Genomic DNA, 15,456 nt, shown 5'->3' with positions numbered 1-15,456 from the left:
AGTAGAACTGCCTCATAGAGTTCCCAAGGAGCTTCTGGTGGATTTGAACTGCCAACCTTTTGGTTAGCAGCTGTAGCACTTAACCACTATTCCACCAGGGTTTCCACTCAGATAGATCCTCCTAATCAAAACATGGCATCATGACTTTTGCCTGTTGGTTCTGCTTTTTGGCATGGATGGTCTGGTTGTTTCCTACAATGGAGAAGATTTCTCCCTGTTTCAGGAAATATGAGCACAGGAAAGACCAACAGGAGGAGAGATTTCGAACAGCATTAATCCTGTTTCTGTAACTAATTATTTTTGCCATGGGATAGGTGAATCACATGCCCTTTCAAACTGTGATGTGTTTGAATGGACATAGTGATGGGTATGTATAGTGGGACTGAAACCTTTATCAAATCAAAAAACCTCACAGATTGTGTGGCAGTCCAGAAGATAGGGGAATGATATTACCAGTAAGAGACATAGATGATGCTGGGAGAATAGCAAACTTTAAGCTTTCGCTTTCTTTCTTAATGATTTCTGCAGTTACCTTCCTCCCTCCCTCCCTCTCTCTTTCATCTTCCTCCCTGCCTCTTTTTTCCCTCCTTGCCATCCTCCCATCCTTTCTTGTTTTTTTTTTTTTCTTTTTTGATATGATGTCATTCTAAATTCTACTTTATTCAATAGAACCAGACTCAGAAATGATGGAGATGATAGAATGAACAGATGAGGATGCTAAGACAGCTAGTTGTTCCTCAATTATCAGGTACTTGCCCCTCTCCACTCCAATTTCCACTACAGACTATATAAACTTTTTAAAAGCAGAATGGCTTATAGCCTATGAATTTTTTTTTTTCATTATGTTGGGGGAGAAAACTCTTGAGTTAATATAGCCTGTTTCATCAACTTCATACAAACATAGTATTCATTCACTGAGTCATTAACTAATTTATTCATAGAAAAAACATTGTGGTAAAAATATACCTAACAAACATATTTCAACACTGTTTACATGTACAATTCAGTAACACTGATCATATTCTTCAAGCTGCAGAAGTATTCTCACTATCCTTTTCTGAATCATTCCATCACCATTAACATGAACTCAGCAGCCCCTAAGCAAAACTCCTCCTCCCACCTGGTAACCAATAATAACCTTTGGTTCCCATATATTTGCTTATTTCATATAAGTGAGATCATACAATAGTTATCCCTTTTGCAACTGACTTTTTTCACCCAGCGTAATGTTTTCAAGGTTCATTCATTGTGGCATATATCAGGATTACATTTCTCTTTATTGCTGACTAGTATTCCATTGGGTCCATTGTATGTACATAGCACATTCTGTTTATCCATTCATGGGCTGATAGTCATTCATTTATTTTTAATGAATGGACTTCTGTTTGCTTGAAGAGGAGGGAGATTAGAAATACTCTATTTGAAGTAATGCTCAAAGCTCTTAAGGCTTCTAGCTAGACTTTTCTTAGATTGGTCATAGATAAGTCCAGTACAGTATGTATTAATAAAATTGTTGTTGTTGCAGTTGTTATAAAGTCTATTTTATCCACTTTATTCTTATATATTTTCTCAGCTTTATATTATGCACCTTTTGCTTTCTAAATCATATTAGCTAACAACCCGATGGAATTTTCAGGATCATGTAATATACAAAATGTTGTACCTTCTAATTGGAATATACATATATATATATTCTTGCTGTTATTTCAAGATAAACTCGTATTTTTCTTTCAAGCTGTACAAACATTATGTCTCCTGAAAAGACTTCTTCGGAATTTAGTCTACTATATGACTTTCCTATCCTCCTTTGTAGAGTATACATATGTACATATAAGTATGTATATATGTATATATATTTGTATGTATATCTCCTTTGCCTGCCTATTCTGAAGTTTTGAAGGACCTTCAAGGGTGCACATCCACTTTTCTCCATTACTTACTTACATTACCTGAGCCAGAACTGGTCTCAACCATTTGTCCTAACACCTTTGAATCATTTCAGTGGAAAAGAATATTTTCAATCAAGATATGGAAGTTACAGAAATCCTGGTAGCATAGTGCTTAAGAGCTACGGCTGCTAACCAAATGGTTGGCAGTTCTAATCTACCAGGTGCTCCTTGGAAACTCTATGGGGCAGTTCTACTCTGTCCTGTAGGGTCACTATGAGTCAGAATTGACTCGACAGCAGTGAGTTTGTTTAGGGAAGCTACCTGCCTTTATTTCTACGGAGGTGTTTTTGCTTCTAAATATTTTGAATGAAAATAGCTAGAAATAAAATACAGATTTGTAAAATGATATTGTTATATATTGATATTTCCAAAACATACTTAAATTACACAGGGTTTACTTCAATTATTAGATTTCATATTTGTAATTCTTTTCACATCCAGAAAAAATCGTGAGTTTTATAACATAACATTAATGGTTGCACTTATTGTGTCATCCAACATCATTTATGAAGTACTTTCAAAGTTATAATTCTTATTAATACTAACAGACTAAAGTTTCGACTTTAGAAATTCTTTGTGGTTCTTTTTGATTTCCCCTCAGAATAGAACATATCTCATCGCAGATGTACAGTAAGAGCAGGTTGGTTAAAAAAAAAAAAAAAAGCCTAACTAAGCCTAACTAGTTACCATCAAGTCAGTTTCCACTCATGGAAACCCTATGTGTGTCACAGTAGAGCTGTGCTCCATAGGGTTTTCAAGGCTATGAGGCTTTGGATGCAGATTGCCAGTTCCTTCTCCTTAGGCACCTCTGGCTGTGTTAGAACTGCCAACCTTTGGTTAGTATCTGAGCATTTAACCACTTGACCTACCCACGGAGCCTGTATTGTTCAGAAGTCACTTGAAATTATTTATATGTTTTTCTGTGTGTTTATTTTGCCAATCTGATGTACACCAATCAAATGTCTGCTTTTACTGCCAGTAGCTGTAACAGAGTCACTTCTGAAATCACTAATGCATTTTAATCATGTGAAATTAACATAGAGAAATTTTAAATATTCAAAAAATGTGCAACTTGAGCCTTCTTAATCTGTAAAATGAAGAAGCCCTTGTGGCCCAGTGGTTAAAGCACTGGACTGATAATCAGAAGGTAGGCGGTTCGAAACCACCGATGGTTCTATGGGAGAAAGATGTGATTGTCTGCTTTCATAGAGATTTACAGCCTTGGAAACCCTATGGGGTCGCAATAAATTAGAATCAACTCAGTGGTGGTGGGTTTGGTTTGGGTGATCCACAAAATTTAAAAAACCCAGTTAAATAGGCCTTCAGTCTCATTCACTGGCAAAAGTTATAAGTTTAAGTGATTTCTGGTTAAGTAAAAAAATAAATCTAGACCTAAATTAAACTAACAAAACTAACTAAATTAAATACAGTGCTGTCGCATTCTTTAATGGAGCTTTTCAGTCAGTACAGAATTAGCTGTGTTTTTTTTTACCCCTTGGCTAATGAGCCAACTTTGCTGAGTATTCCTTCTGTGTGATTGGCATTTGCCTAACTCTTCTTTGTTGTGGTCATACTGTCACTAACATCTTAAAAAAAAAAAAAAAAAATCTTAGCTCCTAATTATTGTTTTTAATTCATAAATATATTTTAAAAAACGCATTATTTTAAAGATTAAAGTAGATGTTATGTGTAAAAATATAAATATACTGTTTCTCTAGGCAGGTTGCACAAATGAGTGTTGGGATCTGATTCATAAGCTTAAGCTCATGATTTTCACCACTAGAAAAATTCAAAAGAGCATGGAAAAGCTGAAAATGTGAGTTGATGAACATCTAATTGAATTGATATCATGAAGATTAAAAATATATAGTAAAGAACCATTCCATAGCACAGACACAGACATATGCCTACCTTCAAAATGTTTTGGAAAATATGTGAAGAAAAATTGTGTAGAAAATATGTCAAAAATATATAGTGAACAATGGTCACTGGTTGAAATATTAAAAAAAAAAAATCAAAACCATTGCCATTGAGTCAATTCTGACTCATAGAGACCCTATAGGACAGAGCAGCACTGCCCCATAGGGTTTCCAAGGAGTGCCTCATGGATTTGAACTGCTAACCCTTTGGTTAGCAGCCATAGCTCTTAACACCTACGCCTCCAGGTTTAAAATATAGGTGGGATAACATATTTTTACTTTTAAAAATGATACTAATATTTCTGTATTCTCTGTATCTTTGCAATGATTGTATATTACATGCATAATAAGGAGTGGTTATTAACTGAATGATTGCGACAAAGTCACTTTATCGAGAGTAAAATTCAAGAGTAATGAAAGACTAAACTATTATTCTTCCTATACCAAGTTTCTCTTAATTGTTCATGACTCAGAATTCCATTTTTTTTTTTTTTAAGGATAATATCATGTCCTTAGGGAAGATATTTTTTTGTGTATTTAAAAATTGTCATGATTTTAAACCACAGGAAAATTAATCCTTGGACGGTGACTGAGAAAAGCATTCTTTTATATTGATAGGAAGTAGAAGCTGATAACTGATTAAAGACTCTTCTTGATTATCAAATACTATTTGACTTAGGTAAAAATATGTTCAGGCTTTATATCCTTCCCTACCGTTGCTGAAAGTAAATTTGTTTTTGCATTGACTTAAAAAAATGGTTGTGAACTTTAAAGGACTCTTCTAAGGAAATCTTAGTGTTTTTTTTTTTTTTAATGTTGATGTGAATGAGAAGGAGCCCTGGTGGTGCAATGGTTAAGGGCTGGGGTGCTAACTGAAGAGTTGGTTGTTTGAAACCACCTAGGAGCTCCGAGGCAGAACTACGTAGTGATCTGCTCCCATAAAGATTAACCTGTTGCCATCAAGTTAATTCAGACTCACAGTGACCCTATAGGGCAGAGTAGACCAGCAACATAGGGTTTTTAAGGCTGTAAATCTTCACAGAAGCAGACTGCCCCATCTTTCTCCTGTGGAGCAGCTGGTGGGTTCAGAAAATTGACATTTTGGTTAGCAGTGGCATGCTTAACCACTGTGCCACAAGGGCTGCCTAGAAAATCCTATAGGGAAGATCTACTCTCACATGGGATTGCTATGAATGAAATCAGCTAGATGATACCTAACAACAATAAAAAAAAACAACAATAGCTAATACTTATATGGAACTTACTGTATGCCAGGCACTATTCTAAGCTCTACATATATTTCCTCTCCTTCTTCTGAATCCTTCACAAATTAAATCACAAAATACCCCCACAAAACTGCGTATTAGTATCTTGGGAAGGAAATGATTAGCGGCAGGCCTGCAATCTATCCTCTCATTTTTCAGTGGGGGTAAGGGTTGAGGAAAGCTTTTGGAAAGGAAAGAAAGGAAGAAAAAAAAGGAAAGGAAGGAAAGGGAAAGAGGAAGGGGAGAATGAAGAATGAAAAGAAGGAAGGAGGGATGGAAAAAAGATGACTAGTCAAATCTTCATATAAACATATTAATGACAGAACTCTTGGAAATCAAATAGTTTTTCCTACCTGATTTCACCAGACATACTTGGTCTGTTTATAATTTCTAATCATAAATAAACCTGGGATGAATTGATTTTTGATGCATACTTCCCAGGAAAAATTCTCATAAGCTGTGCAATCATCTAAGTATACAGATGTCTCAGGATCGAACTCTTCCCAATTATTTAACCGATGAAAATACATATATAATTTACACTTTAAAAATATTAATTTTGCCTGAGTGTATCCTGATAAGGTATGAAAATACCCAGGGAGTTATAAAGGCATTCTCAAACCTCTTCCTGCTCCCGCTATGTTTTATCTTAACCCATATACTTAAAATTAATAGTATACTTTGTTTTTTTTTTTTTTTTTGATACTAGGTAAAATCTTTGGTTTGTGTTAATTTTGACAATCTGATACTTTGTGTTATAGCTGAGAGTTCTATACTTCTGCCTAGACAAATCTATGTATTACATATCTTTATATGTCACTTTCTCTGCTTTATCATTTTACATTAATCAGTTGAAATTTACACTGAAATTTTATCTGGTGAGTCAAAATATTTACATTATATAAAGTGTAAAAATATTTATAAACAATGGGAGAGAATTTATAATTTACTTAGTTGTTGTCTAGAGGGATAAGCATATTATTTCTAATTCTGACATTATAGAATTAATCCTTAAAATTCTAAACAAAAAAACTTAAGTAGGAATTACCTGGTGTTTATGTTTTAAATACTTTAATAATAATTGTCATGCTTCATTCATTATCAAGGAAAATTTGCAAGTTTTCTTTCCTTATTCACCCACTGTTTTACTAACCAGGAGGCATTATGACAATTTCATGTTACTGTGGTTCCGAGTACTGAAATTGAATATTTAAAATTAAAATATAGCTTCTCACACAGAATGAGCACCTGATGCTATTTATGAAGAGCAGGTGGATACTTATTCAGGCACGTTTCATGCAACCAGCAGGAATTATTTCAGTTAGGTATCAATGTTATTGTCATTTGATAAGACTGAAATAAGAGCAAAGGACACTCTTGGGCACACACACACACACACGTGACATAGGAATTTAGGGTATCTGAATTGAATCAGAAGTGCAGGAGAATTGGCTCAATTTGTTGGGATTACCTAGAGCAGAGATAGATCAAGAGAGTTTAACCTTTGGTGTCGCAGCGTACAATACTGCTAGTGTTGTTATTAATCTCTGCCATTTTCCCTGGGTGAGTGAAGGATAACATTTTGTAGGAATGCTGAAGAATGAAAACGATTATGAAAATATTTCTTTGCTTTTAGTATAAGATAGAAGAGTTATTTTAGTGGAAAACGTACAGAATACGTATTTGGATTAACTGTAAAATACGACATTTCTAATCATGTTTTTGTTTTTATGGATCAAGCGTTTGCACGGTCGCATAATAAAGATTCACTCTGTGTACACTTTCTGAATTTGTCATTCCTTAGAATTCATTGGTTTTAGTTCGTTATAACAATTCAGGGCAAGATGGAGAGAAAGACATAAACAGAGGAAAAGAGACTACGAAGGACTTATTTAATTTTTTTTTGTTTTGTTTTAAAAACACTCCTGGATATTTTACAATCTGTAAATACGTGTATGCATTTTCATAACAATTATGACAACTTAATACAGGCTAAATTAAGGGGTGTTTTAGTACCAAAATGCCACTCAACAACACGGTATATCAGCAACCGTTCACACTGAATGACATAGATAATTAATCTAATTTTCCCTCTGCTTCATTTTGTGTTCTATTAGTTTCCTTATTCAAACTTTCAAGTCACAAATCTAATTTAAAACCTCTTAACTGGTCTAACGTATAATGTGCTCTATCTGCGTTCAGTGTCTAGCAGCAAGCAGCAAAGCTGGAATACTAATTTGCTTCCAAGTGTGCAAAACACTCAATAATCAAATAATAAAATCCTGGATCCAGCATTTCTTAATGACTTAAGCAAATGAGTCCAATGCCTTGAAATGTGAACAAATGTTAAAAATGTAGAACAAAGAAGAATAAAAGAATGTCAATGAAGACAGAGGAAGCGTCGTGCTAACTGGAAGTCTATTCATTATCCTAAAATGGGACTTTGAGTTAACATGACTTTAAATGTAGAAGGACAAGTTTTGATTAACAACTTTGTTTATTAGTGCTGCTGTTCTTATACTGCTTACTCTATCCTCGCTGTTTCTTTTTCTGTCTCTCTCACTTTTTCTTTCTCTTTTCCATCAACACAGAAACACAGACTCGTGCAACATTAACATTCCCAGTACCATTATAGCCTAAATATTGGAAAATTATTTCCCATAGTCTCTTTGTAAAAGCCTGTATTAATTTTACTTATATATTTATTTTTTGCAGGGTAGGAGGACTCTTTTCCTTTTTGATACATTCACATCCCTTTGGTAAAATAAAGTACATTTCTGTACACTCTTGAATTCAAAGTAAATAAAAAAACACATTTCGTAAAATGAAGAAATAGGGTATGTCGGAAAAATTAACCACGTACCGAGTGATTAAATTATTTTGTCCAGGAATGTCATTTCTATTTTGTTTAAATGGAATACAATTTACCAGACCATAAAGAACTCCTCAGATAAAATGGCTGTTTTCCAGGCAAGCCTACTCTGCAGCTGAGTGCAATGCATCCTGACTTCTCTGACAGTCTTATAATTCTGCTATTCTGTGGTATGGAGTGTCCCTACTCTGCTGAAGGCTTTCTCCTGGGAAAAGGCATGAAAGTTTTGTGGACTGAAAGGAAAGTAAACAATTTGATGGGAAAACAATCTCACCATGTGGTGCAATCTTGTTGCTAATTTGCTTTATGATAATGTAGGAAAGTATTTCAAAAGAGCTTTCCACGAGTATTTAGAGGAGATTTTGTTTTCATGTGAATGCTTCAGGTTAAATATTGTGTAGAAAATCATGACAACAGAATTGTGGATTCCTTGTATCTCTGACAGCATGCTAGAAAAAGGTGTATCATAAGAACTATGTCCAAAATATTATATGTCAGTGATTATCAGAGATTTCAGTACAATCATTTTAATAAAGACCTTCTTTGGTTAAATAATAGACACATACATTTTGAGAAGTAGTTTATCATAAACAGGTACCAAGGATTTTTACCTCACATAATATTCTCTAAGAATATGTTTAATAAATATCTGAATAACTGTTTTCATAATCTATGAATTTCCCATTAAATTGTACTGCATTTCCATTTCATGAAAGCAGAAATATATAAAAAATATGTTCTTATTTAATATATTTTATATTAAGTAACTGTAAGGAAACATACACTGAAAGAAAAACGTGATATACAATATCCAGATGATAGACTCATAATAGGAGCGTTTGAAGTGCTGACAAAGTGTAAAGCAAAAACAGTGGATTGTTTCGTGTGTACACCGATATTGGAATAAGTTATTCAAATATATCAACGTATAAAAATACACTGATATTCTTCCAACCTTCACATATTGAACAGTAGGAATGAGTTTAGTTGGATCACTGTTCAATTTGAAGAAAGCCATCTCTCACCAATTATTAAATTCATAATAACTTAAGATTTCACTTTATACTAAAGTAACAACCCAATAAGTTTTAAGAACATGGAAACATTAAATTGATAATTTTTCATTATGAAAGTATGGATCAATCTCAGAGACAAAATTTAGAAATGGAGGAGCAAACCCAATAAGTTATTTGAATCAGGAATTATTTGGCTTGCTGAATGAACAGATGGCATGGAAGCCAGAGTCAAGAGAAATAATGCTGTAATTGTCAATTTTAGATGATTTATCACTTTTATATTTAATATATACTATTGCATATTAATTGGACACTCTGGTGGTGTAGAGGTTAAGTGCTACAGCTGCTAACCAAAAGTTCGGCTTTTCGAATCCACCAAGTGCTCCTTGGAAACTATGGGGAAGTTCTATTCTGTCCAATAGGGTTGCTATGAGTTGGAATCGGCTCGACGGCAACGACTTTAGTGTTTGGTTTATTGCATATTGATTACATGAAAGTATTTATATGTATACACACCTAGATTAGTGATAAATGTATTTTCTTTTGGGCAGCACATGTAAATTGGAGATAGAAAAGTTAGTCCATTTTTATAGTGAAGTTACAAACATATAGATATTGAAACTGATTGTATCTTTCGTTTCCTTCGCATTTTGTTTCAAATTATATCCTTTTCAATTATTCTGTAGAAGAATTAAAAACTTTCTAACACCAGTAGTTTTTGCAGCATTGACTAGTTTCTAGATGCGGGGGTGGGTAATCACAGTATAGCTGTTAGCATGAATTGCACAGAAAATGCTTGTAGAGTAAAAAGCTCTGTTTGCTAATTTTATAATTCTGTTTTCTATGTTATCTCTTGGTGTGCGTTGCTTTTTTTTTTTTTAATTCTTGGTTATGGTCTTTTTTTTGTTTTTGCATGAGTACTAAATTTTTATTAAATGCTGGAGACATGAATCTTATGTTGCTGAGTGTCTTTTTTTTTTTTTTTAAGAGTGTGCAATGTTTTTGAAGTAAGTCATTAAGAAAGAGATTTATTCTTTACTATTTTTTAAGTTTTGTTAGAGTGAATTTCTTTAAGGCATCTGTCTCCTGGCATGTCTGTTTTTTCAACAAGCTTTCCTCATTTTGTCACTGACCATTTGACTCATTAATTCCACTACTAGGTAACACCCAGGAGAAATGATTACATATGTCCACACAAAACTTGTCCACAGATGTTCATAACGGCTTTGCTCATAGTGGTCAAGATCTGGAAATAAAACAAATGCCTATCTTTTGAAGAGTGGATAAACAAAAGATGCTATATCCATGCAATGAAATGCTAAGAAATATATGGTTAACTCAGAACTGGTACATGTGGCACCCATAAAGGAATTTCAAAAACACCTTCTGAGAGAAAGTAATTACCTGAACTCTTTACAAGAAATTGTAGAAGAGACAAAACTTACCCGACAGAAGACAGATCAGTGGGTGCCTAGGGCTGGGACTTCAGGGAGCTGACTGGAAAGGGGCACAATAAAGCATTTTCAAGGAACGGAAATATTCTATATCTTGTTTATAGCAGTGGTTACATGGGTGTACACATTTGTCTAAAAAAAAAAAAAGACTTTTAAATCCAATGCATTTCATTATATGCGACCAAACCCCAAATCCATTGCTGTTGATTCCTGTATCTTAAAAAAGTAAGCTTAGAAGAAAACAAAACAAAACAAAAATGTATACATATGTGCACACTTTTGAACGTGAGTTAACTCAGTTGGAAAGGCAGAATAACATGCTTGGAGGCGCCAGGCTTTAAATCATGTATTACAGGGTACGAATCCACTCTCACATCTGTAACTTTAGGCAAGTTAATCACGTTCTCTGCGCCTTAGTTATCGCATTTACAAAATGGGGGAATAATGGCATACGTGATTCTTAATTTTATGTGTCCGATAGGTTAGGTTATGGTGCCCAAATGTCCTGTCAAATGCAGTCTAAATGTTGCTGTGAAGGTATTTTTAGATGTGATTAATATTTATAATCAGTTGACTTTAAGAGGATTACCCTCCATAGTGTGGGTAGGCCTTATCCAATCATTTGAAGGCCTTAAGAGCAAAACAGGGGAGTTTTCCAGAGAAGGGCTTATGCCTCAAGACTGTAACACAGAAATCCTGTCTGAGTTTCCAACCTGCCGGCCTGACTTATCAGCTTTGGACCCAAGACTGCAACATCAACTCCTGCCTTACTTTTTCTACATATTTTGGCTTTGCCAGCTCCCAGAATACTGTGCTCCAATTCCATAAAACCAAGCTCTTTAAGAATACAGGTACATATCATACTGATTGTGTTTTTGTTTCTCTAGAGAACACTGAATGGGGTCTGAAGATGTAGCACATACATCAGTTTGACTGTGATTAAAATTTCCATGTAGAACATGTCATGTTCTAAATTAGAAATGCTCATGGGGGCCAAAGTTTCAGGGGACGTCTAGGCCAATTGGCATAACAAAGTTTATTAAGAAAAGGTCTACATTCCACTTTGGTGAGTGGTGTCTTGGGTCTTAAAGGCTCGTGAGGGGCCATCTAATATGCATCAATAGGTCCCAAACCACCTGTAGGAAAGAAGAATGAAGAACACCAAAGACACAAGGAAAGCATTAGCCCAAGAGACAAAAGGGCCACATAAACTAGAGACTCTCATCAGCCTGAGAACAGGAGAATTAGATGGTGCCCAGGTACCACCAATGATGGCCCTGAGAGGGAACACAACAGAGACTCCCTGATGGAGCAGGAGAAAAGTGTGGCAAAGAATGCAAATTCACGTTAAAAAAAAAAAAACAGATTTAGTGGTCTAAAACTGGAGGAACCCCCGAAGCCATAGGCACCTGGAAGCTCTATTAACCTAGAACTAAAACCATTCCTGAAGCTCACTCTCCAGTCAAAGATTGGATTGGACTATAAAACATAAAATATGATGGTGAAGAGTGTGCTTCTTAGTGCAAGCAGATACATGAGACCAAATGGGCAGCTCCTGTCCAGAGGCAGGATGAGAAGGCAGGGAGGGACATGAGTTGATTGAATGGACATGGGAAACCCAGGGTGGTAAGGAGGAATTTGCTATCACATTATAGGAATTGCAACTAGTGTCACATAACAATATGTGTATAAATTTTTGTATGAGAAACTAAATTGAGCTGTAAACTTTCACCTAAAACACGGTTAAAGAAAAAAGAAATGCTCAGAATTAATAACATCTTTTTAAATGCATTCTGACCCTAAATTAGGACTTCAGTGATATAAATCAGCTACTGATGACAGTGTATATTACTAAGTTAAAATGATGAGTCTTTCCATAAGTGTAGAGATATATGTTAAGCATGTTTTAATTGTTGTTGTTGTTAGGTACCATCAAGTGCCTCTAAATCATAGTGGCCTTTTGTATAACAGAATGAAACTTTGTCCAGTTCTGGGCAAATGTTTTAAGTAGAATATTTATACATGCTGAAGATAAAGTACAAAAACTGCCTAACCTTACTTAGTATGATCAATTCATTGCTGCCCTTGCCTGTACGATAAGCTGGGGCTCAGAGGGTGATTTAATTTGGGGGATCCAGTAGGTTAGTTAATGACTGAGGTTTTACAGGCTAAAGCTAAACTAGTTTTGGTTACTTATTTATGATTATACCTAAACTCACAGTGCATTTATGTCTTAAGAACTGTATACCAGAATGTTTCCCAAAGAATTATTCTCTTTAAAAAATAAATTGCAAATAGATAAGACTGGAAAATACAACCAACGATTTAGACAAAAAATGTATACGTATCAGGGTATGTGCTGAAAGTTCCTAATAATGTAATCACAATCTGCAATTGCTGTAGTCTTTAACATTTAAACAAAGTTTTAAACAGTCATTTAACTATTCCATATCAATTGTATAGATTTAGATTTTCATTTTCTTAGGCTGTCCCTTATTCCAATAAAAATCATCAGTGTGACCCATCTTGCATCATTAACTGACATCTAAAATTCATCTGCTGTTACTATAATAAATAGCCTGGGGGAAGGCTATATGGGAGTTCGTAACACATACAGTAAGCTTCTGAACACAGAGAACTAATAATTTTATACTTTCTTAAAGAACAACTTGTGTAAAAGAAATAAAGAAGTTTAAGATTGCGATAACAAAAACTATATCCAGAAAAGAAGTACACTATTGAATACATTTGACAGCTTTCTCCCTACCTATAATGATTTCCCAGCTCACTCTGCCCAAGGTGCAAATTAAAAGAACTAAAAATGCTATATAAAATAAGTATACTTTCTCTCTTACTGCTCTCCCACATGCGTGCAAACATACATTGCAAATAAGATGGATTTTCATCATATGCCTTTTTTTTTTCTTATTATTTAAGAAGACTTGTAAATGGACAGTGGACTAGTAGCAGGGGGGATAGAAATTATTTTTGAGAGGTGATAGAAAACTCTGCTCTTTTCTGCCACATATGTATATTGCAACTGAAGAGGAAACATGTTTTTGGGAAATGGAAAATATTATTACTACTAAAGATAAAATCTTAATACAACTAAAGGACGAAATCTATATAATATATATTGAGGGTATCCTGTGTGCTGGTGAGTATGCTAAGCGCTCGTATCCATTGAATCATTTATTTTTATAAGTCTCATGCAATTGTCAATGTTGTTGCATTTTACAGATGATTTGGATGAGATTACCAGGGGTTAGTGGTAGGGAGATAATTAAAACCCAAGCAACATACCTCCAGAGTTTGTACTCTTAAACCTAGGAAGCACTGTTACAACATTTAATAACTAAGAGGAAAAAACTTCAAATGAGCGTGGACTGACACAGTAGCTGCAGCAATGGGCTCAAACAGCAATGGCTGTGAGGACTGCGCAGGACCAGGCAGTGTTTCCTTCTGTTACACATAGGGATGCTATGAGCCGGAACTGACTCGGCTGCCTCAAATAATAATAATAGTATTGTAGTTAAATGATAAAACTTGATATGCCTTTATATATGACAGATTTTTGAAAAAAAAAAATCCCGAGGTTACTTAAAGATGTTTAAGACATTAAGCACTATATGTAGTATATATGAGAATATCAGTGTGAAATTAAAAGCAAGAAACAGTAAGTTTAACTCCTTTTTATAATATATGCACATTCAAATATCAAAACTTAGGCATATTAGTCATTATCACCATTCTTGTGACCTGTGTGAGTGTCGTCCTTGTTAGAAATTTTAAAGTTGATTGGAGTGTGATGTTGATATGAGAATATGAAGGGAAGAGAGAAAATATTGATGAGAAAAAAAACTTGTTAGCGATGTTTAAGGAGACACATCAAACTAGTATCATCTGACAGTCTCTAACTGTCCCCCAGATATAAGCCTATGTAATTTGACTAATGAATATTATTTTTTAAACATTTAAATCAATTGCATTGTGCACATACTTGTCATATCCAAATGAATTTGTCTTACATAGTGTAAAAACGTCTTAGGAAAACCTTGAAAATAATTCAAAAGGGATAGTTTTCTTTTAGTTAAAATAATAAGGTTAATTAATTTAGTTTTGAATGGATTTGATATTTAAGAGCTCCTCTGCTAGCAAAAAGTAGGCAGTTGTAATCCACCAACAGATCCCTGGAAATCCTAGGGGGCATTCACGTACAAAGTACGGGTCTGGCTGTAACACAACCCTAGCCCAGCCCGCAGCCGCACACCCTGGAAGGCCAGCCTCCTGTATCCAGTGGATATAGCTCTTTGGCTTTGTCTGGCAAGCAGGCAGTGTCTGGGGACGCTGGGTGGGCTGCTCCTGCTCCTCAGGCAGGCAGAAGAGTGTGCTGGGCTAGGCGCCGTTAACCCGGGAACTGCCTGTATATAATCTGGGGTTCACACAATGTCCAAACCTCATAATGTCCTATTTTACAGAACATATTGTGGACATTAAACAACACATGACTGTATATACAATAAATATAGAGTATATATAAATTACGTATATACTTTGTAATATAGTATACATTTATATTAAATATAAAATACAGTATATAACTATAGTATATATTTATTTATTAAAAAAGTAGCACACCCTCACTATAGCATTCAAGAAAAGCCTATGGAGTCATTACAACTAAATGTGAATGGGATCCTAGATGAGATTCCGGAATAGAAAAAAAGACATTAAGTAGAAACTAAGGAGCCCTGTGTAAGGTATGGATTTTTGTTAGTAACAGTATATAAATATTAGTTCTTTAATTGTGAAAAGTATACAATACTAATGTAAAACATTATTAACAGGAGAAACTGGGTATGGGGTGTACAGTAACATTGCTGTTTCTGAACGTTTTCATAAATCTAAATCTATTTTAAAATAAAAAAGTTATTAAAAGGTAAAAAAAAAAAAAAAGGAAGTACCCTTATCTATTTTAAAA

This window comes from Loxodonta africana, chromosome 17 (assembly GCF_030014295.1).
Source record: "Loxodonta africana isolate mLoxAfr1 chromosome 17, mLoxAfr1.hap2, whole genome shotgun sequence".
NCBI lineage: Eukaryota > Metazoa > Chordata > Mammalia > Proboscidea > Elephantidae > Loxodonta > Loxodonta africana.
This window is presented reverse-complemented; position numbering follows the sequence as displayed.